This window comes from Triticum dicoccoides, chromosome 4A (genome assembly GCF_002162155.2).
Source record: "Triticum dicoccoides isolate Atlit2015 ecotype Zavitan chromosome 4A, WEW_v2.0, whole genome shotgun sequence".
Classification (NCBI taxonomy): Eukaryota; Viridiplantae; Streptophyta; class Magnoliopsida; order Poales; family Poaceae; genus Triticum; species Triticum dicoccoides.
The window spans coordinates 153,741,251-153,764,522 of NC_041386.1; positions in this window are offsets into that span (position 1 = coordinate 153,741,251).

Sequence of the window (23,272 nt, forward strand, 5' to 3'; positions counted from 1 at the left end):
GTTTATCGTGGAGGTCTTTCACCCGGAGTGGCTGGCTAATCCAGTGCTGGTTCTTAAGGAAAACGGCACTTGGCGTATGTGTGTGGACTACACAGAGTTGAGCTGATCCCTTTGCCCTTCCTCGTATTGATCAGATTATTGATGCTATGGCGGGTTGTGACCATTCGTGTTTTCTAGATGCTTACTCTGGTTATCATCAGATCAAAATTGCGGTTAAGGACCAGGAGAAGACAGCTTTTATAACTCCCTTTGGAGCCTTCTGCTATGTATCTATGCCCTTTGGGCTCAAGAGTGCCCAGGCGACTTATCAGCGTTGTCTTCAGACTTGTCTTCATAAGCAGATTGGGCGTAATGTTCATGCATATGTGGATGACATTGTGGTGAAATCTAGTAAGGAGGAAACATTGATAGATGACTTCAAGGAAACCTTTAGTAACCTCCGGGTTTATAAGATGATGCTTAATCCGGACAAATGTGTCTTTGGTGTTCCAGCAGGCAAGCTCTTGGGTTTTCTGGTGTCTAACAGGGGCATTGAGGCTAATCGGAGAAGATCACAGCTATCACCTCTCTGGCTAAACCGACATGTATCAATGACGTTCAGTGTCTTGCGGGCCGGATTGCGGCTTTGAGTCGGTTTATCAGTCGTCTTGGGGAGAAGGCTATCTCTTTATATCAGATGCTAAAGAAAACGGATGACTTTGTCTGGAGCGACGCGGCTGATAAAGCGTTTGAGGATTTGAAGAGACAGTTAGCTGAACCGCCTGTCCTTGCGGCTCTAGTCGATAAAGAGCCTTTATTGCTATATATGTGGCTGCTAATGCCCGGGCTGTTAGTGTGGCTATTGATGTGGAGCGTAAGGAGGCTAGAAAGGAGTATCCGGTTCAACGACCGGTTTATTATATCAGTGAGGTGCTTATCGAATCAAAGCAGAGGTATCCGCATTGGCAGAAGCTGGTGTATGGGGTTTTTATGGCAAGCCGGAAGCTCAAGCATTATTTTTAGGGTCATCCTATCACAGTGGTCAGTTCAGCCCCTCTGGGAGATATCATTCAAAACAAAGAAGCAACTGGCCGGATTGCCAAATGGGCTATTGAGCTTGGACCTCGCGGGATAAAATATACGCCTCACACAGCAATCAAATCCCAAGCACTTGTGGACTTCATCAATGATTGGACAGAGTTGCAGGCACTGGAGGAAAAGCTAGATAACACATATTGGACCGTTCACTTTGATGGTCCTAGACAGTTGGAGGGCTCGGGGGCTGGAGTCATATTAACTTCCCCACGAGGTGACAAGTTTTGTTATGTTCTTCGCTTAATGTTCCCTTGCACTAACAATGCAGCTGAGTATGAGGCCTTACTCCATGGTCTGAGGATGGCTAAGGAGATGACCTTAAGCCGGGTTAAATGCTTCGGTGACTCGGACCTGGTGGCTCAGCAGGTATCTTTCACTTGGGATTCTAAGGATCCACTCATGGCTGCATATCGATGAGAGGTGGACATAGTGGCTGGTCATTTCAAGGGTTATCAAGTTGACCATATAGACCGGGGAAAGAATGAAGCAGCAGACGCTTTAAGTCGTCTAGGCTCCCAGCGTAAACCGGTGCCACCTAATGTCTTCCTCGACATACATCATAATCCATCGGTCAAGATACCCACAGAGGAGGAGTTGGCTATTCCTGATCCGGAGGCCCAATTGGTGGCGGCTTTGCATGTTTATCGGATTGGACAGTCACGTACCTGGCTTACATGAACCGGGGCGAGTTATCGGATGATGAAACAGTGGCCCGGCAGATAATCCGGCGATCCAAGTCAATGACCGTTATCAACGGGGAGCTACATCATTACAGCGTCACAAGAGCAATTCAGTGTTGCGTGTCTCCTCAAGAGGGTTGTGAGATTTTGGGAGAAATACACGAAGGAGATTGTGGTCACCACGCCGGTTCAAACCCTTGTTGGCTAAGACTTTTCGTCACGGCTTCTATTGGTTGATGGCTCATGCTAACGCTGAGGATTTAGTAAAAAGGTGTGACGGTTGTCAGAAATTTGCACGCCGCGCTCATGTTTCGGCTCAAGAGTTGAGAATGATTCCAATCACTTGGCCATTTGCAACTTGGGGGCTAGATATGGTTGGACCCTTTAAGAGGTCCAAGGACAAAAAGACCCACCTGTTGGTGGCGGTTGATAAGTTTACCACGTGGGTAGAGGCAGAGCTAGTTAGTAAGTGTGATGCAGCCACGTCTGTCCAATTCATCAAAAAGGTGATATTCTGGTTTGGTTTCCGCACAGCATTATAACTGATACGGTACTAATCTGTCCAAGGGTGATATGGAGGAATTTTGTCAACGTGAGCACATCCGGCTTGATGTAGCGTCAGTGGATCACCCCCAGTCCAATGGTCAAGCAGAGAGGGTAAATCAAGAAATGTTGAGAGGTATTAAACCCTGGCTTATGGTTCCTTTAAAGCGGACACCGGGTTGTTGGGTGGAGGAGTTACCTTTCGTAGTATGGAGTATCAACACCACACCAAATAGATCTATGGGTTACACGCCTTTCTTCATGGTTTACGGAGTAGAGGCGGTTCTCCCTAGTGACATCCATCATGACTCGCCCCGTGTGGCCGCTTACGTTGAAGCTGAAAATGAGAAGGCACGTCAGGACTCACTGTACCTGTTAGATGAGGAGCGTGATCTTGCAGCGGCGTGGTTGGCGATTTATCAACAAGATCTCCGATGTTATCACAGCCGTCGGGTTAATACCAGAACTTTTCAAGAGGGCGATCTGGTGCTCCGGCTCATCCAAGATCAGATTGATATGCACAAGTTATCCCCACCTTGGGAAGGACCTTTTGTGGTCAGTAAGAACCTGCACAACGGGTCATACTACCTTATCGATGTTCAAGAGCAGAAAGACTCACGCAAATTGGAGGAGGAGACCCAGCGGCCATGGAATATAGCTCTTCTTAGGCCTTACTATACTTGAGCCACAGGCTCTTCTTATGTACATACTTATGACAATGTATATATTATATAATAAACTGGAGCCTCAGCTAAAGCGGGGTCTCTGTTCTTTTTTACATCATGTGTGGTTACATGGGGGCTTCTACTTACAAGGCGGAGTTCTATTAACCCGACCTTTAAAGCCACATAGATATAAAGGAAATCACTAGGGGGCTTGGTCGTATTCGAACCATAGCTACACCTCTTGATCGGCTTAAGACCAAAAAGGGAAATCACTAGGGGGCTTGGTTGTATTTACACCATAGCTACACCTTTTGATAGGCTTAAAGCCAAAAGGAAATTATGTGGAACCAAAGAGAGTCTGTTGCATAAAGCACAACTCAAACATAGGTAACCACTGAGCATAGCTCAAATATTACTTGGGGGCTCCTTGCTTCTCAAAGAACAACGAGCTTGCACCCTTGTAATAGGTTATCAAGCTAGGCTTGGAAGCCAGGTGTATTCACCTAAAACACCGGGTTATCCTGCCTTTTTAAGTAAGCCACTCCGTCCAAGTAAACCTGGTATGACCCATCGAACGTTTGACAAGTCAATCTCATAGACCCTGAACTTGTCAAAGTTAAAACAATGATTGGTTGAAGATTGAGGTCCATCCTAAAAGGCTTTGAAAAATGGTTTAACTCAGCAGCCTGGTAGCCCATGAAAAGCCTTGCATACTTCTTTTGTATTTGTTGTTTTAAACATCTTTTGATAAGGGATTTATGAATATTTTCTGATAAACCGGTGTTTATTACAACCCGACATGGCTTTCAATGTTAAGTTGTTAGTACATGGTCAGTTTTAATCCGGCAATAATATTGCTCCGGTCTGGTTTGACTACAAGTCACCACAATTATATGCATAAACCGGTGTTTACCATCACCCAGAAGGATTTCGGTATGAACCGACAAGGATGCAAGGAGTCATCAACACTCTAGATTGGTGTTATCACCTTTTGTTATAACAACAGTTGGTAAGCCAAATGAGATATACCATAGGTATCATCTATTTTATATCTACATATTACAGCCTTGGTTCGGCATCCAAGTTATATATATGTTTGGGCACCATGACCCGTCCAGCGGTAAACCGCTAGGACACTTTCAATTTTTTTGCAGGAATAAGCTAAATAAAGCCACTATGGATTATGCATATAATAGATCCCAAAAGCATGGCGAGTTATCAATGTCGAGGAAAACAAGTATGCTCGATGGCATAAGCAGATAAGTATTTGAACTAGCCTATTACAAGGCGCTTTAGTGCCCACACAGGATAATTGTTTCAACATGTTTGGCAAATGATTAAACCGGCTTCCAAATTAAGATTCTTCATCCAGACGGCTTGAAGCTTGAGGGTCAACTTGAGCGGGTGCATTCTCCTCATCGCTACCCACTCGCTGGAAATCAGTCGTTGACCAATCGATTCTAGTTAAGGCTTGAAAAATGACTTCTTCATGAATAAGGTTGGAAGGGTCAATGTCAGGGGCATAACTATGCTTACGAATCGGCGGAACAAGATCTTCTATATCATGAATCGGCGCGGGCTCTCTTTTCCCCTCAACATCATAAACCGGTTGACAATGAGATAGATCTGTGTCATCCGCCAATTTGCTTGCTATAGGCCGCATTTCCTTTGTCAGCCTTCGGAGATCATCATTGTTGAAATCTGAACCGTCTTCCTTCACACCAGGATAACCTTTGCTGATATGCCGGTTCAAGATCTGCAATCCATGCCTTGGACCCGATTAGCGCGGTCAGTGCACCTGACCTTGCGGCTGATCTCTTCAGTTCATCCCACCAGGCAGGCAGCATGGCCAACTTTTCGATGGTTTCTTTTATCAGTGTTGGAGGAGGCTAGTTATAAGCTGCTGTGCAAATAGCTCGCTGGGATCCAGAATACAGCTGTTCTATCAAAGTATAGGCCGCTTTAAGCTTCATCTGCATATCGGAACCCAGATGAGTGATGTGGGTCTTGTCATGGTAAAGCATCAGTAAACCAGCCATTGATAAGATATTATGAATTGGAAAAACTTCATATGAGGATACTCACCAAATATAGCAGAGGTCACACTACAGGAATCAGCTATTTTGCCGTCTGCCATGGCGGACAGCAAAGGCATGAATGGCGTACGGCAAAGGCCTTTGCCGTCAGCTGCGGACGGCAAAAGGCTCCGACAAAGTAGGCTACGGTAAACAGCTACTTTGCCGTCTGCTTCCTGGCGGCTGACGGCAAAGGACCTTTGCCGTCTGCGGCGGACGGCAAAGAGAGCGGACGACAATAATTGCGCTGTCAGTCCGTTAAGTGGCTAACGGCAGGCCTTTGCCATCCGCCGCTGACGGCAAAATTTCTAGTGTCTTTGCCATCTGTCGTATGATGTCATCTACACATCACTACATGGCATTAATCTGCCATTTTAAGCCGGCCAGTTCTTCAACCACCGGCTCCAGGGCTGCTTCTGCGTCTTCGGCCTTCTTTGCTAAACCGGCTTTCTCTGTCTCCCAGTCTGCACGCTCTTTATTAAAGGTTTCCTTTAGCTTCTCCATGGCTGCTAAGGCATTAGTCAGTTCTTCCTTGGCCTTGGAAGCCTCCGCTTGCTAAGATTTAATGTTCTCCTGAAGATCAGCGGTTTGAGCGTCCTTCTTACTCAGCTCGGCCAACAAAGGCAAGATATATCATCAATGGGCTGTGTATATTTGAAGTACCAAGCGTATAACAAGTTATGCACTTTGTACTTGGGGGCTAATGCCTATTTGCTCTGTCATAATTTTTTTTGCAAGTCTCAAGTACAATGCAATCATTATCCTTGACACTTGGGGGCTAATGTACATTTGTTCGAATGGAAGCATGGATTAAAGACCCGGTTCACCTTGGAAATATAAACCGGCCCTTGGGGACTACACAGGCGAAAACTACAGGAATACAATGATCAAGTCTGGTTTATTTCAAAAGATCATCTGATATATGGAGGATAAGTTTGCAAGGGTTAAGGTATTACAAAGTCCCGGTTTATGATTACCATCATAAACCGGCCCTTGGGGGCTACTTGAGTTGGTACTTACAAATTGGATTTAAGAAAGGAAAAGTGATGAAAATACCTCATAGTGCTCCTTCATCAGATTCACCAAACCGGCTTCATAATCACTGTTTGAGTGCAGACGGTTTAGAAAACCAGAGTGGAGTTCTTGAGCACTGAGATGGGCGTAGCTTGATAAATTGGTGCTCCATTTTCCTTTCTCCATGGCAGCATGCTCTTCCTTGGCACTATGTTTCGCCAATATAATAGGATGGCCAGGAGAGGTGTGGCTAATATCGGTAATGATAACCTCACCTGCTTTATCTCCAGCAGCCTTTTCTGGAGTTGATGGAATGACAGTAGTCCTCACCGAACTAGAAGGTCTGTCATCAGCCCGGATTGGACTTGCCGGCTCATCATCTGGCACAGCAGTATCAACTTCTATTTGTTCATCAACATTATGATCTTGATGGGACGGTTCATCAAAAGTGGCCTCAGTATTTGGACCCTTCAGTTCTGCAATTTGCTCCGGTTCAATAACCACATGGTCTTCTGGCGGGTTATTCACCTGAGCCTTCTTACTGGGTCTGGCTTTGGCTCTAAACAAAACAAGATGCAAAGGTTAGCATAGCATATAAAGTGTGAAACATCAACAGATTGGGTTGAAATACTTACCCAGCCACGGTTTTAAGAGGAGGGTGTTATGTGGCTGTAGATTCGCCGGATAGAGAAGGAGGTGTCACCTGATAATTCGAATCGGACGGGTTAAGAGGTTGTCGGAAATAGCTGGCCTTGGGATAATAAGTGTCAGAAGTGGGTGAGACCTCAGGTCGGCATTTTCGGACTGGGGTATTCAGTAAACCGGTCGAAGTGACCGTTTGGCCGCTGTGCTGCATTGTGCGGCGAGCCTCGTGCTGCTGCTTCTTCAAAATAAATGTTGGATCCAAGTGAGCAAGAGGGTGAGAAAAGCTTACTTTCCGGACTGCTTGACTGATTTTTTGTGTTGGCAGAGGATCTAAACCGGAGGAAAGGATAATTACCTCTGCATTGTCAGCTTGGCTGCCTTCAACGTCCTCCTGATAAATATCATTGTCAATGAGATGCATGAAAAGTGAACCAAGTGAATCAAGTTCTACCTCTGCTTCCGGTTCATCCGGGTCGTCATCAAGCTCTAAACCGATGGGTGCAGGTGCCTTCCTCTTTGTGGTTTTCTTGACGGCTTTCGTTTTAGGACGAGAAGGCTTCACCGCTTTCTCTTGAGGTTTCTTTTTACAGAATGGATCATCACCCTATTTAAGAATGGGCAGAGGGTATTCAAAGATAGCACAGTACAAAAAATATCAGGTGTAAAGCGGAAGCACAGATAATACTTACAGCAGGCGGTTTGTTTTGCGTGTAAAAGGGACTTAACCCGATCTTGCTGCAGACAGCTTCCGGTTCGTTCAACATTTTCTTCACAGACTCGGTGACTTCTTCATCTGTTAGATGAATATTGATGTGACGTTGAGAGTCTTGTACGTCACCAATATACTCACACATTAAGCTAGAGAGGCGACTTAACGACAAAATGCTCCAGGATATCCAGCAACGGACGCAGTCCACGCCTGCTAAACCGTTGGCCAGGAAGGCTCTAAGCTTGGCAAGTTGAGGTGCGTATGAGGCCCGTTCCTGGGCACTTAGTCGTTGCGGAAGTGGATGAGTATTAGCGAGCTGGTGTGCACGATTACCCGGCAGAGGGTTCTCATCTTCGGGAGAGGTGTCTCTGTAATAGAACCAAGTTTGGTTCCACTCCTTTGGGTGACTGTGAAGTTTGGCATGAGGAAAGTCAACTTCTTTCCTTTTCTGAATAGAGACGTGCCAAGTTCAGTATTGGGTCCGTCTACAAATTTAGTGCACCGGTTTAAATGGAAGAAATCCGGAACAGCTCGATAGTTGGTTCTTCTTGTAGGTACACTTCACAAAAAACTTGAAAGTTGCATATATTGGATACCGAGTTGGGTCCAATATCTTGAGGGTGGAGCTGAAAGCTGGCAAGTACATCTCGAAAAAACTTCAATCCGGGCGGTTTAAAGCCACGGCCTATGTGATCAACAAACACCACTACTTCACCCTGCTTGGTGGTAGGAGGATTTTCCGTCCCAGGAACTCGCCACCGGATTTCATTCTTCTTCGGTAAGGTACCAATCTTGGCCATTCCGTTCAGTTGCTCCTCTGTAACCCGAGAGGGGACCCAGTTACAGGAATAAAACTGCTTGGCCATTGCAAGTGAAAAGCTGGGAAGAAAATAAATGCCGGTTTACTATTCATTAATGGTGATGCATAAGGTACAACAGGGAAAAGGAATCCAAGTATGTGAAATCGGTAGGCTGATGCAATTATGAATGATAAAGTGATAAGCAGAAACAGAGGTATACACATATTATTAAACTGGAGTATGACTATGGAGATAAAGGGATTGGCGGTTTACAAGGGGACTAATGGCATATGATAGATTATTTTCTACAAGGATAAACCGCCTATGCGGATAAGGAAGATACAGATCTAAGGCAAGAATGACTAAGTAAGGAAAACAGGTTTCACAAGATTGCATTGAAAGTTTGGATCTACCGTAAGTCGGGAAAAGGAAAAATATTGAGACTTAAAAAAGTTTGGTCCCGAAGCAGTTCACAAAAGATCCAGATCAAGTTGTTAGGTATTTAAGGTTTGGTTTAAATGGCCGAGATAAGGAGTACCATAGCTACTGTGCGGAACACGTCAAGATTGAGCTCTGCTATCTATGGGCTGACGAAGAACACGAGAAGAGAGGCATGAACCCGTATGAACCCTAATGGATCTACAGAAGAAAGAAGGAAAGGTTTACAACAGCTATTGACGTAGCGGAGGTGCGTCGCGTTTCTCTGATGCGACCAGGTCGATGCAGCGGTTGACACTGATGCAGGGGCGAAGTTCGACGACGGCGGCGTTCGGGCGCAGGGACGTCGTGAGGAGGAAGAAGATATGAAGAGGTAGCGGAGGAAACAGAAAAAGGGGTCTCAGCCCTATTTATAAGGCGAAGAGATAAGCGACAAGCGCGATAATCGAGGAGCTCGAAAATGGATCTTTAATAAAGTTGTCACCTCGATGGTTGGATTCTCATTAATAAAGGGCATCTTCGGCTTCAACGAATAGGTGACGTCATGGCGGTTTACTGCGGATCTAAAGGATGACGTCACGGCGGTGTACAGATCCATGTGAAGGTACCAGGGCAAGAAGTTTCCTAAGTGTTGAAGATTGACATGAACAAGTTCATATCAATCTGGGGCCTAATGTTGGGGATATTACTACTGGACGTAAACTGGCCAGGAGTAGCCGGGTTAACTCTATGAAGATTAGAAGCCCATGAAGACGTGAGGATGGTGGCTCTTTACGAAGGCCCAAGGCCCAAAGGCGGATTAAGGCCTGTAGATGTAAACCGACTTTCTTATGTAACTTGCATTGTAAGATAGGAAGGATAGAGACCGAGTTGGACACATTAAAGATCCTGCCTCGGGACTCTGTAAACCGACGGGCATCAACCTGTGTATATAAAGGGACGACTTGGCAGCGGTTTAGGGACAACGCAACACACAACAACAGCTCGAGAGCCAGGCAAAGCGGATTCGCTCCCTGGTCATCGAAACCCCAGCAATTCCATCACAACTAGACGTAGGCTTTTACCTTCATCGAAAGGGGCCGAACTAGTATAAAACTCTCGTGTTCCTTGTCTGGTTTAAAACCTTTAAGTTAACCCGTAGTGATGGCTCCACGACTAAGTCCTTTCACGAGGACATCTGCCGTGACAAAACCACGACACCATGGGTTCAGAAACCCATGCATTTTCCTCCTAAACCATCCAAGAAAAAGGATGATGAGGATTTTGAGCGCTTTGCTGAAATGATTAGACCTATCTTCTTGCGTATGCGTTTGACTGATATGCCTAAAATGAATCCTTATGCTAAGTACATGAAATAAATTGTTACTAATAAAAGAAAGATACCGGAAGCTGAAATTTCCACCATGCTTGCTAATTATACTTTTAAGGGTGGAATACCTAAGAAACTAGGAGATCCCGGAGTACCAACTATACCATGCTCCATTAAAGGAAACTATGTTAAAACTGCTTTATGTGATCTTGGAGCCGGTGTTAGTGTTATGCCTATCTCTTTATATCGTAAACTTAATTTGAATAAGTTGACACCTACTGAAATATCTTTGCAAATGGCCAATAAATCAACTGCTATACCTGTCGGTATTTGTGAGGATGTGCCTGTTGTGGCTGCAGACGTTACTATTTTAACGGGCTTTGTTATTCTTGATATTCCCGAGGACGATAGTATGTCTATTATTATTGGAAGACCCTTTTTGAATACTGCAAGGGCTATTATTGATTGCACCAAAGGCAATGTCACTTTTCATGTTAATGGTAATGAGCATATGGTACACTTTCCGAGGAAACAACCTCAAGTCCACAGTATCAAATCTATTGGAAAAATTCCATCGATTATTTTAGGAGGTTTTGAATTTCCTCTTCCTATTGTCAAGAAGAAATATGATATTCTTATTGTTGGGGATATGCATATCCCCGTTGAGGTAACCTAGGGTTATTCGAAAATTCTCTAGTTCCATGTTTTTCAGAATGAGTTTGTTAACAAGACCTGATCAACCTTGTTAGTGGATTCCTTTTGATGAGCATGAGATGGATGAATTTAGAAAACACAACTCTCTGTACCCTCTTTTTACTTTCTGTTATTTATGTTAAATAAAGCAAAAATAGTAATTTATGTCTGCTTTTTGAATTATCCATGCAATAAAAAAATACCCCAAAAATAAAAGTTCTCCAAATGCCCTGAAATTTAAATATGATTTTTTCTAGAATATTTGAGAATATCTGGCACTGAAAACACATCAAGGGGAGCAAGCACCTGGCCACGAGGGTTGAGGGCGCCCCCTGCCTCGTGGGCCCACGGTGGCTCCCCTCCACTTATTCCAGCTACCACACACTCTTTCTTCCTCCCACAAACATCACTAATGAGCTCAAACCCGAGTCCAAGCTCATTTTGCTGCCATTTTCGATCTCCTTACTCAAAAGCACCTCTCACAAAACTGCTTTGGGGGATTTTTTCTTGGTATGTGACTCCTCCAATGGTCCAATTAGTTTTTGTTCTAGTGCTTTATTCATTGCATATTTTTGCTGCTTAGGTGACCCTGTTCTTGAGCTTGCATGTCAAATTTATATGGTCAAAAGTAGTTTTGATGCATGATATTGCCTCTAGGCACTTGTAGGAGTAGTTGCTATCAATTTTGTTGAGTTTGGTTCACTTTTATTTTGAAGTTACTAAAAATTTCAGAAATTTTCAGAAAAATATGAAGAGATTTTTGAGGGGCTCATCGAGCCAAAGCTCGAAGGATAAGCAAAGTGAGGAGGACAAGAGGCCCAAATATAATCTTCCTCGAACCGTGGAGGTTCGGCCATGTGAATGGCCTTGTGATGATTTCTTGAGAGCAGCTGAGATTTATGAAGATTTCTATGAATTGGCTGAGAATGCAGGCCTCACCGCCTTCCTCTAGGACCGACGCGATCAATATCTCTTACTCACCAATATATTTGTGCAAAACTTTCATTTCCATGCTAGGAGCTCACCACCTACGGTGGAATTTTATTTATATGATGAGCATAAGGAGATATCACTTCATGATTTTTGTCATGTTTGTTTGATCCCTTTCGAGGGCATCGTAGAGGAGCCACATCGTGACGATGTAGATGGGTTTATTGATACCATTACTGTAGGGGAAATGAGGAAGGTTTCTGATGCACGAATTACTAGCATACACTTTCTTGTTCTATGTTACTTTGCTATATTTGCTAGTAGATGCTTAATTGGGTGCGGAAACTGTGGAAACCTGAGTGCCCCTGATATTGTTATTTTGTGTCATGCCTTATTTCATGATGACACATTCAGTATGGGCGCTATTGTTGCAAAGCAGTTAAACCTTAACCGAACTAGGGGCCACATCCTTGGAGGCATCTTCGCCTCACGCCTCGCTGCACACTTTAACATACCTATTAGGCATTATGAGAAGGAAGAGAAGTTGCTGCCTCCTGTTTATTTATATTATAAGAGTAAGGTAGCACATCATTTTATTGTTAAGAATAGGGAAAAGGCGCTTAAGTACAAATTAATATTTGGTAAAAATCACCCTGAGACTAGTACCTTGCCTGCTCCTTCCTTGTTTGATTTATCTGCAGGCAAGTACCTTGTTCCGCTGGAGGCCAGTCACGCCTACAGAGCCAGAGCCGGAACCACAATTTGATCCTCCACGACATTCTGATTACCAGTGGGATCTGGAGGTGATTGCCAACCAGTGGCAATCCGAGGCTTCTTCACAGTACGACCCCAACTATTACTTTGGATATCCGCCAGGCCAGCCGTGGCCATAGACCAACTTAGGCCAAAAGCCTAAGCTTGGGGGAGTACGTATTTCTCACCGACATTACATTCATGTTCACACACTCATTGCTAGTTGTCGGTGTCATACTTTTTCATTGTATCATCCATGCTAGTTTATTTTCCTTTTTATGCTTTCTTCTTGTGTGTTTAATAAACCTTAAGAAAAACAAAAAAAATTATTAGTTGTAGCTTTTAGTTAGTTTACTTTTCATGTTGTAGTAGTAATAATTAAAAAGAAAACCCAAAATGATTTCTCGTTCTTCTTTTGCTTGTTGGGAGCTTTCCCGTGTAAATAGTTTTATTTCTTTTCTTGTCCTTTGGGGGTCGAGAGGAGAAGACCATGATTAAAATTATTGAGTGGCTCTCATATGCATTATTGTTGAATTAACAAAGAGCCCATATTACCTTGTCTTCTCTCTTGAATTGAATGCTTGCTGATGCCAGCTTAGTCCAATGCACGTGCGCTATTATTATTATCCACACTATTCGTCGTGCAAGTGAAAGGCAATAATGATGATTATATGACGAACTTATTGAGATGAGAAAAGCTGGTATGAACTCGACCTCTCTTGTTTTTGTAAATATGATTAGTTCATCATTCCTGATTCAGCCTACTATGAATAAACATGTTTGCAATGACAATTAGAGATTGTAGTTGCTTATGCCATGCTTAATTAGGTAGGAGCTTATAATGGTTTACCTTGCGTGCCAACATGCTATTAAAATGGTTGTGATGTGGTATGATAGGGTGGTATCCTCTTTTGAATGATTCGAGTGGCTTGACTTGGCACATGTTCACTCATGTAGTTGAAACAAAATCAACATAGCCTCTACGATATTTATGTTCATGGTGCATTATATCCTACTCATGCTTGCATTCGGTGTTGACTAATTTTAATGCATGTTCATGACTATTGTCGCTCTCTAGCTAGTCGCTTCCCAGTCTTTTTCTAGCCTTCACCTGTACTAAGCGGGAATACTGCTTGTGCATCCAATTCCATAAACCCCAAAGTTATTCCATATGAGTCCACCATACCTACCTATATACGGTATCTACCTGCCGTTCCAAGTAAACTTGTATGTGCCAAACTCTAAACCTTCAAATAAACATTCTGTTTTGTATACTCGAATAGCTCATGTATCAACTAGGGCTCTCCGTATCTTCCATGTTAGGCGGGTTATTCTCAAGAGGAGTAGACTCCGCTCCTCACTCACGAGAAAATGGCTGTTCACCGGGATGCCCAGTCCCATGCTTTATGCAAATCAAATCAAAAAAACTGCAAACAAAACTCCCCCGGGACTCTTGTTAGTTGGAGACACTCGTTGTTTCGAGCAAGCCATGGATTGATGCTTGTTGGTGGAGGGGGAGTATAAACTCTACCATTCTGTTTGGGAACCGCCTATAATGTGTGTAGCATGGAAGATATCGCCATCTCTTGGTTGTTATGTTGACAATGAAAGTATACCGCTCAAAATATTATTCATATCTATTTCAAAACCGAGCTCTGGCACCTCTACAAATCCCTGCTTCCCTCTGTGAAGGGCCAATCTATTTAATTTTATGTTGATCCATCATCCTCTTATTAAAAAGCACTAGTTGGAGAGCACCACTGTCATTTGCATTCATTACTGTTAGTTTACATTGAGTATGACTTGACTGGATCTCTTTTACCATGAATTACAATGTCTAGTCAGTCCTCGATCTTTAAAGGTGCTCTGCATTTATGTTTTGCGGTATCAGAAAGGGCTAGAGAGATACCATCTTGTTATATCATATCATGATTGTTTTGAGAAAGTGTTGTCATCCGAGATTTACTATTATTGCTCGCTAGTTGATTATGTCATTGATGTGAGTAAACATGAGACCTAAATGTTATTGTGAATATGGTTAGTTCATAATCTTTGCTGAAAACTTGAATGCTGCCTTTACATATTTACAACAACAAGAGCAAACAGAGTTTGTAAATGTTTTTCTTTATCACTTTCAGTTTATCAACTGAATTGCTTGAGGACAAGCAAAGGTTTAAGCTTGGGGGAGTTGATACGTCTCCGTCGTATCTACTTTTCCAAACACTTTTGCCCTTGTTTTGGACTCTAACTTGCATGATTTGAATGGAACTAACCCGGACTGACGTTGTTTTTAGCAGAATTGCCATGGTGCTATTTTTGTGCAGAAATAAAAGTTCTCGGAATGACCTGAAAATCAACGGAGAATCATTTTGGAATATATAAAAAATACTGGAAGGAAGATCCACGTCAGGGGGCCTCCACCTGTCCACGAGGGTGGGGGGCGCGCCCTACCCCCCTGGGCACGCCCCCTGCCTCGTGGGCCCCCTGACACTCCACCGACCTCAACCTTGACTCAATATATTCACTTTCAGGGAGAAAAAAACCAGGGAGAAGGATTCATCAGTTTTACGATACGGAGCCGCCGCCAAGCCCTAAACTCTCTCGGGAGGGCTGATCTGGAGTCCGTTCGGGTCTCCGGAGAGGGGAATCCGTCGCCATCGACATCATCAACCATCCTCCATCACCAATTTCCTGATGCTCACCGCTGTGTGTGAGTAATTCCATTGTAGGCTTGCTGGACGGTGATGGGTTGGATGAGATTTATCATGTAATCGAGTTAGTTTTGTTAGGGTTTGATTCCTAGTATCCACTATGTTCTGAGATTGATGTTGCTATGACTTTGCTATGCTTAATGCTTGTCACTAGGGCCCGAGTGCCATGATTTCAGATCTGAACCTATTATGTTTTCATCAATATATGAGAGTTCTTGATCCTATCTTGCAAGTCTATAGTCACCTATTATGTGTTATGATCCGTTAACCCCGAAGTGACAATAATCGGGATACTTACCGGTGATGACCGTAGTTTGAGGAGTTCATGTATTCACTATGTGTTAATGCTTTGTTCCGGTACTCTATTAAAAGGATGCCTTAATATCCCTTAGTTTCCGCTAGGACCCTGCTGCCACGGGAGGGTAGGACAAAAGATGTCATGTAAGTTCTTTTCCATAAGCACGTATGACTATATTCGGAATACATGCCTACATTACATAGATGAACTGGAGCTAGTTCTATGTCACCCTAGGTTATGACTATTACATGATCGATCACATCTGTCATAATTCTTTATCACCGATCCATTGCCTACGAGCTTTCCATATATTGTTCTTCGCTTATTTACTTTTCCGTTGCTATTGTTATCATCACTATAAAAGACCAAAAATATTACTTTTGCCACCGTTACCTTTTACCACCGTTACCACTACTATCATATAACTTTGTAACTAAACACTTTGCTGTAGATATTAAGTTTCCAGGTGTGGTTGAATTGACAAGTTAGCTGCTAATACTTGAGAACATTCTTGGCTCCCCTTTGTTGAATCAATAAATTTGGGTTGAATACTCTACCCTCGAAAACTGTTGCAATCCCCTATACTTGTGGGTTATCAACCACCACATGCTATTAATCATGATATGTCGCAAGTTATTGATGATGCTAATTCTACTATGAATGATACTCATGATGATGCTAGTACCTTGCTTGATGATGATGATGTGCCACTTGGTGATTTCCTTGATGAACAAATTGCTAGAGTAAGACATCATGATGTTGTTGAATCTGATGATGAGCTTGAAACTGAAAATCTTGAAACACCCCCTAGAACTAGCCCTCCTAGATATGAATGGCCTAAGGTACCGGAAGGCTATGTTATGAATGAAGAGACAACTAGAGACATTCTTGCTTGTAAGGATAGAGATGATCTTGAGAAATTGTTATGCAAGTATAAAGAAAAATCTTTGAATGCTAGAATGCAATATGATCCTAAGTTTGCTACTTCACCAATATTTATTGATGATAAGGATTATGAATTCTCTGTCATCCAGAGTTAATTACTTTGGTTGAATCTGACTCTTTCCATGGTTATGAAATTGAAACTGTTGTGGCACATCTTACTAAGTTGAATGACATAGCCATCATTTTTACTCATGATGAGAAAACTCGCTATTACTTTATTCTCAAATTATTTCCATTCTCATTAAAGGGTGATGCTAAAGCTTGGTACAATACTCTTGCTCCTGGTTGTGTGCGTAGTCCCTAGGATATGATTTATTACTTCTCTGAAAAATATTACCCTGCTCATAAGAAACAAGATGCATTACAGGAAATATTTAACTTTGTGCAAATTAAAGAAGAGAGTCTCCCACAAGCTTGGGGGAGGCTTTGCCAGTTACTTAATGCTTTGCTTGATCATCCTCTTAAGAAAAATTAAATACTTGATATCTTCTATAATGGACTAACCGATGCTTCCAGAGACCACCTGGATAGTTGTGCTGGTTGTGTTTTCAGGGAAAGAACTGTTGATCAAGATGAATTGCTATTGAATAATATGTTGAGTAATGATAGGGAACAACACAACCAACACAACTATCTTCAGGAACCACTTTATCCTGAGGGACACCCAAAAAGAATTGAACAGGATTCACAAAGGAACAACACCACTGCACCTAGTTCTTCTAAAAAGAAAAATAAGAAGAAAAAAGATAGGACTTCACATGCTTCTAGTGAACCTGAAGTAGAAAAACCTCCTGATAATGATAATGAAATTTCCATATATGATACTAAAACTCAATCTGCTAATGAACACTCACCTTCTGATAATGAAAAAGTTAATGATGAGGTTCACGAAGATAGTCAACCAAATAATAAAGAACCAGACGATGATGTTGAGATAGAACCACCAGTTGATCTTGATAACCCACAACCTAAAAATAAAAGGTATGATAAAAGAGACTTTGTTGCTAGAAAACATGGTAAGGATAGAGAACCGTGGGTTCAAAAAGCTATGCCCTTTCCACCTAAGTCAACTAAAAAGAAAGATGATGAAGAATTTGAACACTTTACTGAAATGCTGAGGCCAGTCTTTTGCGTACTCGCTTGTCTGATATCCTTAAAATGACTCCTTATGCAAAGTATATGAAAGACATCATCACCAATAAGAGAAAAATATCGGAAGCTGAAATCTCCACCATGCTTGCTAATTATACTTTTAAAGATGGAGTACCTGAAAAACTTGGAGATCTGGGAGTACCAACTATACCTTGCTCCATGAAAAAGAACTATCTGAAAACTTCTTTATGTGATTTGGGAGCTGGTGTTAGTGTTATGCCTTTCTCTTTATATAATAGACTTGATTTGAATAAGCTCACACCTATTGAAATATCTTTGCAAATGGCTGACAAATCAACTGCCATACCTATCGGTATTTGTGAGGATGTACCCGTTGTTGTTGCTAATGTTACTATTTTGACTGACTTTGTAATACTTGAGATGCCCGAGGACGACAACATGTCGATTATCCTTGGTAGACCCTTCTTGAATACTGTAGGGGCTTTTATTGATTGGAATAAAAGCAAGGTCACTTTTCATATCAATGGTAGTGAGCATACGGTGCACTTTCCGAAGAAACAATTCCAAGTGAATGGTATTAATGTTATTGAAAAATCTTTGACAATCACTATCGGAAGTTTTCAAATACCTCTACCTACTGCCAAAAAAATTTATGAAATAATTATTGTTGGGGACATTCATATCTCCTTTGAGGTAACTTAGTGATTTACGAAAGTTCTTCAATTTCATATTAATCGAAAGTGGTTGTTAATAAGACCTGATCAACCTTTTTAATGGATCATTTTTGAGAGGTATGAAGTTGATGAATTTAGTAAGCACTACCTTCTGTCCATACCTTTTTGTTTTCTGTTTTTATTAGTTAAATAAAATAAAATGCCATGTCTTGCTTGTTTTATGAATTTCCCGTGCAATAAAAAATGACCCAAAAATAAAAGTTCTCAGAATGCCCTGAATATTTAATACGATTTTTCTGAATATTTAAAAATTTCTGGTGCAAATAATATCAGAGGGAGGTGCACCAGGTGGGCACAACCCACCTAGGCGCACCAGGACCCCCAAGCGCGCCCTGGTGGTTTGTGGTCCCCACGTGGGGCCCCCTCACTTAACTCTTCACTCCACATCATGACCTACCTCCAGAAAAAAAAATCCCCATTGCTCTCTCTCTCTCTCTCTCTCTCGTGTTCTTGCTCTCAAACCCGCAGATTTCGATCTCTTTGCTCGAAGCTCCGTTTTTGAAACTATTTTGGGGGATTGTTGCTTGGTATGTGACTCCACCGTTTGTCCAACTAGTTTTTGCTTTGGTAGTTTATATTTTGAATAATTAGCTACTCTTGGTTTTTTTGAATATTTACTGTGAGGCAAAGCCCCACAGCCCTTTATTAAAAAAAGAACAACTGTACCAAAAGAACAGAAGGAGTACAAACTAAAGCTAAGATACAAGCCTACAAAGCTTATGTACAAGACTAGAACTACCTACCTGGTCTAGCTAAACTAAAGCATTTATCCAAGCCTTTAGCTTGATGCTGGTATCATCCTTGAGCCTATGAGTTAGAAGGGAAAGATCATGTACAATGTTAGACCGCCAAGCAGCAAAAGTAACTCTCTCCCCTCTAAAAGTTCTGCCATTCCTGAGGATCCAAATATTCCAGGCTGCCGTGAGCATTACTTCAAAGAAGAAAGGATGCCTGAAGCTGGATCTGGCATGTTGGATACATTGTTGAATGTCTGGCCTACTTGACTAGTCAATAGAAAGGTAGTTCCAAACCCTCCGACTGAAATTACAATTGAAGAACAAGTGCAGCCTATCCTCGTATGAAAATTCATGACAGATAACACAAATATTATCATCCAGGGGGGATCTCCAGTGCCTGCGTATCAAGAGGTCCTTGGTGTTAAGCCTGTCAAAGAAAAGTAACCATCCAAAGACCTTGATCTTCAAGGTACATCTGCTTTTCCACAACCATTTACACGGTTGTATTGTGGGCAAATGTGAGTGCATCAAGGTGTAGAAACTCTTGGCTGAGAAACTACCTGATCTGCCCGGCCAAACCCAAACATCTGGTATGTTGGTGTCCCTATTCAAGGCCATGATCCAGTCCTCTAGCAGTTGCAACTCCAGAGCAGCCTCATGAGATAATGGCAAGAAGAACATGGAGAATATATCTTGTGATATGAGGAATTCATGCACAGAAACCTTGTCATTATTAACAAAGGAGAACAATCTTGGCAATCTCCAACATAAAGGTCGAGAAGAGCCACCAATAAACCAAGCATCAGTCCAAAACAGAGCGGAGTCACCCATGTTGATGTGCACTGAGGCAATAGCTGTGTATGTATCATGAATCTTGAGGATATCTCGCCACCAAAAGGAGCCCACTGGGATTGTAGCGTGTGGAACACCATCAACATATTAACTGTTCCAGATGAGGAACACCCAGGGTATATCAGCCTTATTATAAAATTTATGCAAATGTTTGAGGAGGAGTCCCTTGTTTTGAATGTTTAGGTTAAGGACCCCGAGACCTCCTTTGTATTTTGGTCGACAAACTAAATCCCAAGCAACCAAAGATTGCTTGGGAGCATCATTACTCCCCCTCCATAGACACTGCCGGAAGATTCTGTCCAGCTGCTTGATAATACCAGGTGGGATTTGCAAACTACAAAGAAAGTAGATTGGCATAGAAGTCAGGACCGAAGTTAGGAGATGCAAACGAGATCCTTGGTTGAGCATGCATGAGCTAGCAGTCAGACGCTTCTCCAAAGTATCCACCAAAGGCATGAGATCAACAATCTTGGGCCTAGTGGTTCCAAGGGGCAACCCTAAATAGGTAAAAGGGAGTTGACCAATCTTGCAGCCTAACACAGCAGCTAACCTATTTGCTTCACTTTGCTCAAGGTTGAGTGGGATCATTGAAGATTTTGAAAAATTGACCTTGAGACCAGTAGATTGTTGAAAGGTAAGCAACATGTTCTTGAGAGCAACCAATTCCTCATCTCCAGCTGATAGAAAGATAACAGTATCATCAGCATATTGTATAATAGGAAAGTCCTGGTCATGAGTGGGGATTGGGAGCGATAAGATGCCCTGGGCCAGCATTTGGTTTACCATAGATTGTAAAAGGTCAGTAGCTATTACAAATAGAAGAGGTGATAACGGATCTCCTTGTCTGACCCCACATTTGCACTTGAACTGCTTGCCAGGGATGCCATTGAGCAACACAGAAGAAGACCCTGTAGAAAGGATTTCTTTGACCCAACCAATCCATTGATCATCAAAACCTTTGTGCTTGAGCATTAGCAGAATTACCTCATGATTAACTGTACCAAAAGCCTTGGCAAAATCCAATTTCAGAATAACAATAGGCCTCCTGGACTGTTTGCATTGATGTATATACTCAAAACTCCGAGCCAGACAATCCTGAATTGATCTTCCCTTGAGAAATCCATACTGGTTCTTATGGATGCAATTCAAAATCACCCTTTGCAACCTGTTAGACAACAACTTGGTGAGAAACTTCAAGCAGGTGTTGGTTAGGGAAATAGGCCTAAAATCATCCGGCCCCTCTAGAGATATCATCTTAGAGACGAGGGTAATGAGAGACCCATTAATATTCTCCAGAGAAAGTTTCCCTTCATAAAAGTCTTTGATCAAACACAAGAAATCCTTCTCAATAACCAGCCAACATCGTTTGACAAATAGACTGTTAAAACCATCAGGGCTTGGTGCCCGATCAATGGGAAGCTCCTGCAAAACCTTTTTAATCTCAGCATCAGAGAAGGGAAGCGACAATTCCTCCAAACTAGGGACATGCTGAATGAGTGTGCCCATGTCATAGCCCATCGAAATGTCCTGGGCCTGGCCCATTATGTTTTTGAAAGAAGCCCAGAGGATTCCCACCATTTGATCATGATCTGAAACTAGATCATCCATCCCCGGGGTTTTCAGACTAGTTATAGAGTTCTTCCTCATGCGCTCAGATGCCATGGCATGGAAGAATTTGGAGTTTTCCTCACCCACTTTTATATACCTGATCGTACATCTCTGCTTCCAATAAATATTGTGAAGTTTCAACAAATGCTCATAATGAAGCTTGACAATTTTCCTAAAGTCGAATTCAGATCTAACGAGTGGTTGTAGCTCCTCCAACTTATCAAAATATAGAATAACCTTGCTGCAATCCACAGTTAACTTCTTGAGATAAGAGAGGTTTTTACTCCAAACTTTCAAGTCATACCTGAGTCGTTTAAATTTCCTGGTTAAAACTGCAGATGCAGAGAGGTCAGAAAACACAGGGGCCTCCCAAGAATTCTTGACACACTCAATAAACCCTGGCATTTCCACCCAGAAATTTTCAAACCGAAAAACCTTGGACTTGGGTATATTAGTGTCAATTGAAACCACACATGGCACATGATCCGAGGCAGTTTTTGCCAAAGGAAAGACAACTGTATTAGGGTAGTGAGAGATCCAACCAGAGGTTGTGAAGAACCAATCGAGCTATTCCAGGAGAGGGATTTGCTGCATATTGGACCATGTGAAGCTTCTACCCTTTATTGGAAGTTCCAGAAGACCAAGATGACCAATAACTTCATTAAAGAGAAAGATGTCATTTACATCACCTCCTGACAGGTTTCTGTTATCTAGAGAGCGGATGAAGTTAAAATCACCAAGTAGCAGCCAATTCTCATCCAGAGGGATAGTTAGGTGATATAACCAATTCACAAAATCATCTCTAGGTCACATGGCCCATAGACTGACACCAAAGTCCATCATTCTGAATTATGGACAGAAATAAAAGAAACGACAACACTGAAGCGCTGGATCTCCACTAACTGTCCCTCAAAGACAGAAGAATTCCAAATGACCAAAATTCCACCAGAGGCACCCACAGATGGAGAAAAGGAGAAGTGATCAAAACGCCTAGGGCAGAAAGAACAAATCTTCCTAATGTCAAACTGCTCACACTTAGTTTCCTATAAACAAATTATGGAGCAGTGACTCTCCTCGATCTTAGCTCTAGTATCACGTTGGCGAGCATCAGAATTCAAACGACGCACATTCCAACACAACACATTCCAATTACGAAACGATGTAGTCTCCATAAATAACTAACATAAGATGATAAGGTCCAACTGAGCTGCTTAACAGTTCAGCTATAACTCCCGCAGAGTAACAGACATGCACTTCAGACAAGTTCAGAGCGACATTGAAACAAGACAAAATAAAACCAAAAGAACAAACGACCACATGTTTCCCTGCTCCCAGCAAATAGCTTTGCAATTCATTCATCATGAGAACCCTCATCTTGTGGAGCTTGTTGAGGAGGAGCGATAAGCTTCTCCATCGATAACTTGTCCGGAGCGATGCCAAGTGAGGCACCGATTGCCTGCATTGTAGCGATCGGCGTCGGAGGTGGCAGGGGAGTATCTTGGCTTGCATCCGCGTCGTGCTTGAGCTTCTTGGCCTTGGGGCAACGGAGAGGAGTAGGCCTGATAGGAATAGCAGAGGTGGGCTTAATGCCAGCCCTTTTGGCACAGCTGTGTGTCATCCGTCTGACAGAAAAATCAGTCACCTCTTCGACAATCTGAACATTATGCTGGGAGCGACGAGATTGCGGCGGACTCTTCCCCAAGAGCGAGGGAGTGACAGATGTTAACAGAAAGTCATCTTGGGCTAGAGTGTCAGGATCCTGCGACTCATCAGGTAACTCTTGAAGAACAACAGAGGAGCGCAACTGTGGGCATAAAGAGTGCGAGCATTGCTCCAAAAGAGGCGAGCTCAACGTAACAAGCAGGGGTGGCAAGCAAAGTCCTGGCAGAAAAGCTGGAATATTCTTGATTAAGAACTTTGGCATCAAGGACTTGAAAGATCTTTCC